Source organism: Octopus sinensis, linkage group LG23 (genome assembly GCF_006345805.1).
Source record: "Octopus sinensis linkage group LG23, ASM634580v1, whole genome shotgun sequence".
Lineage (NCBI taxonomy): Eukaryota > Metazoa > Mollusca > Cephalopoda > Octopoda > Octopodidae > Octopus > Octopus sinensis.
The window spans coordinates 6,323,101-6,327,295 of NC_043019.1; the positions used below are offsets into that span (position 1 = coordinate 6,323,101).

At 39.9% G+C, this 4,195-nt stretch overlaps 1 long non-coding RNA gene across 1 annotated transcript in view; it reads left to right on the plus strand.

Moving 5' to 3' along the window:
* The window catches only part of LOC118767591, a 19,421-nt gene extending 18,440 nt beyond the window's left edge, over positions 1-981 (plus strand). The window contains exon 3 of the long non-coding RNA XR_005003512.1: positions 971-981. This is a non-coding gene — a long non-coding RNA (uncharacterized LOC118767591). The remainder of the gene's footprint in view (positions 1-970) is intronic.
* Positions 982-4,195: the final 3,214 nt, after the last annotated feature.

The following is a 4,195-nucleotide window of genomic DNA, read 5'->3' on the forward strand; positions in this document are numbered from 1 at the left end:
TTTCATCTGTCTTTGCGTTCTGAGTTGAAATACCAACGAGATCAGCTTTGCCTTTCGTCCTTTTCGAGAGGTCGATAAAATAAGTACCAGTTGAGTACTGGGGTCGATCTGATCGACTTAGTCCCTCCCTCCAAAATTGCTCCTTCCCACCTTGTGCCAAAATTTGACACCAATATTAGAATAATTGTGAAGGCGCAATGGCCCAGTGTTTAGGGCAGCGGACTCGCGGTCGGAGGATCGCGGTTTTGATTCCCAGACCTGGCTTTGTGAGTGTTTATTGAGCGAAAACACCTAAAGCTCCACGAGGCTCCGGCAGGGGGTGGTGGTGGAAACTCCTGTTGTACTCTTTCGCCCCAACTTTCTCTCACTCTTTCTTCCTGTTTCTTGAGTAACGCTGCGATGGACTGGCGTCCCGTCCAGCTGTGGGGAACACATACGCCATAGAAACCGGGAAACCGGGCCCATGAGCCTGGTTAGGTTTGAAAAGGGCGCATAAATAAAAATAAATTAGAATAAATAAAGAGTGGATGGGTGAAATCAGTAATCAGATGAACAAAATGTCAAACACTTCTTTAGGTTCTGAGTTCAATTCCCAACAAGGTCGGTTTTGTTTTTCATCCTTCCAAGTCACTAAAAAAACCGAAGCCGATACAAAACAATGTCTCCTCGTTTCTGACCCTATAGATTTATAAGAAGCGTAATTATTACAGGTTACGACAACTACGTCACGAAAACTTCATGTTACGGGGCTTCACGCTCACGGAAATTGTAAAGTTTGACTGGTAATTTCGGGATACGTTCTTTAGTTTCACCCTTTGGCAAACTCCAATGAATTTTAACACTTAAAAATTATTCATTCTTCTTAGCCAAAACGCCACTTTTCTGTATTTTAACTACCATCAAGGTATAGCTAACAATTTCAAAACCATATATGCATGTACGCGTGTGTGTGTGAGTGTGACAGTGTGAGTGAGTGTGTGTGTGTGTGTGTTTATTTAAATGTTTCTGTATGCGCCACCATAAACTTTTACGGAATGTCAGGTGGAATTCTTCCTGACGAATATTTGACTGGTTGTATAAATTTCCTTGTCCCTATTTAGTACCGTTATCTATCTGTCTGTTTATCTTTGTAACTTGTCCCATCTGTGTGCAGCCCTGTGTGGCCAATAAAGAAACTTATCTATCTATCCGTCCGTCTGCCTGTCTGTCTGTTTATCTATCTATCTATCTACCTACCTACCTACCTATCTGTCTGTCTATCTATCTGTCTATCTATCTATCTGTCTATCTATCTAGCTATCTATCTATCTGTCTTTCTGTCTGTCTATCTATCTATCTATCTATCTGTCTGTCTTTCTGTCTGTTTATCTATCTGTCTATCTATCTCTCTATCTATCTATCTATCTGTCTGTCTGTCTGACTGTCTGTCTGTCTGTCAGTCTGCCTGTCAGTCTGTCCGTCTGTCTGTCTACTTCTCTATCTATCTACCTACCTCTCTATCTATCTCTCGACCGACCTCTTTCTCTACTATCCACCGACTTACATATCTACCTCTTCGTCTACCTATCTACTTTCTCTCTGTCACTCTGACTATCTTTCTGCGTGTGTACGTACGTATAAATTTATGTATAAATCAGCCTTCACCACCACCTCTTTCATCAATACCAACATTAAAACCAATGAAAGCACAGCCCATTACCAACACACTAACTCTTTAATGGCCAACCACCACAGTAGCATTACTATGAACAAGATAAGCAATTCTGTCTAAAATAAAAACACAATGACACGAGATAATACCCAGATGTATTTTAAAAGTTGAATAAATATTTTTGATCATTCATCAATAAAAATTGACTTAATATCATACAGTAACGATGATACATTTACAATAACACTATGACTATCGTCACCACCGCCATGATCACTATCACCAACACCAAAACCAGCAAAACGAACATTATTACCACTATCAATCTAACAACTTTTGAATAACTAAATGTTGACAACTATAATAGTATTAGTATGATATCAATGTATGTATCTACATATATTGTATATCAGCACAACGCAAGGTGTATGCGCGGATGTATGTGCATGTATGTGCGTGAGAGATTAGACTGTACAGTTTTTATGGTTTAAATCAGATGTGCCGATGAACCTGATAAACCTACAACTAACTATAATTGTAAGTACATTCTCTCACCTTATTCCTTCGCTCGTTTATCATATTTCCATTCTTATATATATATATTACTCTCTTTTACTCTCTTTTACTTGTTTCAGTCATTTGACTGTGGCAATGCTGGAGCACCTTTAGTCGAGCAAATCGACCCCAGGACTTATTCTTTGTAAGCCTAGTACTTATTCTATCGGTCTCTTTTGCCGAACCGCTAAGTTACGGGGACGTAGACACACCAGTATCGGTTGGCAAGTGATGTTGGGGGAGGACAAACACAGACACACAAACACATACATATATATATATACATATATACGACGGGCTCCTTTTCAGTTTCCGTCTACCAAATCCACTCACAAGGCTTTGGTCGGCCCGAGGCAATAGTAGAAGACACTTGCCCAAGGTGCCACGCAGTGGGTCTGAACCCGAAACCATGTGGTTGGTAAGCAAGCTACTTACCACACAACCACTCCTGTGCCTATATATATATATATATATATGATTTTATAAGTTTTTCTTCTTTTTCGTTTTACTCTCACGAAATACTTTTTCTGCTATGTTTCTTTTACTACATATTTGTTGTGGACAAGTGCTGACCACCACTGCTGTCAGATTTACCTACAATTCAAGATGTCTGCAGAGCAGTCAAGTGGGACTGAAGGTGGTAGTGCGAAAGGGAACCGTAAATGGATTACACTCGATATTAAACTTCTTATTTCAGAAAAACTTATGCGGAGAAAAATATCCACATTGCCAAATATTCAAGCTTACAACGTGTACATGAGATCAATGCGTTACAACAAAAAGACAATTAAGTAACTCAAGAAGCTACTCTCCTTATTACTCAGACCTTATTTTTTTTTCACAAATTTAGCATGATGCTTAAGATGAAAATACTGAGTGCATGCACCGAGGATCAGAATCAGCGTAATACGGAGATAAGGTGGCGAGCTGGCAGAAACGTTAGCACGCCGGGCGAAATGCGTAGCCGTATTTCGTCTGCTGTTACGTTCTGGGTTCAAATTCCGTCGAGGTCAACTTTGCCTTTCATCCTTTAGGGCTCGATAAATTAAGTACCAGTTACGCACTGGGGTCGATATAATCGACTTAATCCGTCTGTCTGTCCTAGTTTGTCCCCTCTATGTTTAGCCCCTTGTGGGCAATAAAAAAAATAGTAATACTGAGAGCTTGCTAGGGGCACTAGATCTGTGGAAAGACCGCTCTTGCGATACAAGGATGTTTGTAAAAGGGACATGAAGGCCTGCAACATCAATATTAGCAACTGGGAAGCAGTTGCCAGCAACCGTGGAGATTGACGACGTACCGTAAAAGAGGGAATACAAAGGAGTGACAGAGAGAGAGAGGGGAGAAATGGAAAGACAAGAAAATACGTCAACAAGAAACTAATTTATAACTACCAGCCAGGCAAAGTCTTCGCTACATTTGCGGCAACTGCCAGAGGGAGTGTTTGTCCAGATTAGGACTACACAGCCACAGCAGGAGATGTATTAGGACATGAAATGTAAAAGCCGGACTAGAATATTTTATGCGCAACTCCATTGTCTCCCGAGACAAAAAGGATGTCAACAACAACCTTGTTTAAAAAAGAAAACGAAAGTTTGTATAGTGAAACCGAAAATTAAAACTTCTAATGAAAATGTTTTTTCTGCTAGTAAAGGCTGGTTTGAAAAGTTTGCGCATAACACATAAATTTGCACAACATAAAAAATATCTGGAGAAGCGGTCAGTGCTGATTTAGAGACAGCTACTATGCAGTGGGAAAAAAATGTTTGCCGGAGAGAGTTACGCAACAGAACAAGTATACGATGTCGATGAAATTTCATGACTCTGGAAGCGCATGCCTGTAAAAACTTGTTATTTCTCGAGGATAAAAACAAACAGGGCTTAAAACTTCTAAAAATCGTCTGACGCTTTTTCTGTAATGAAATGTTGCTGGTTAAATTAAATTAAAGTCCCTATATTTATTTCCTGAGTCTACATGTCCAAACTGAA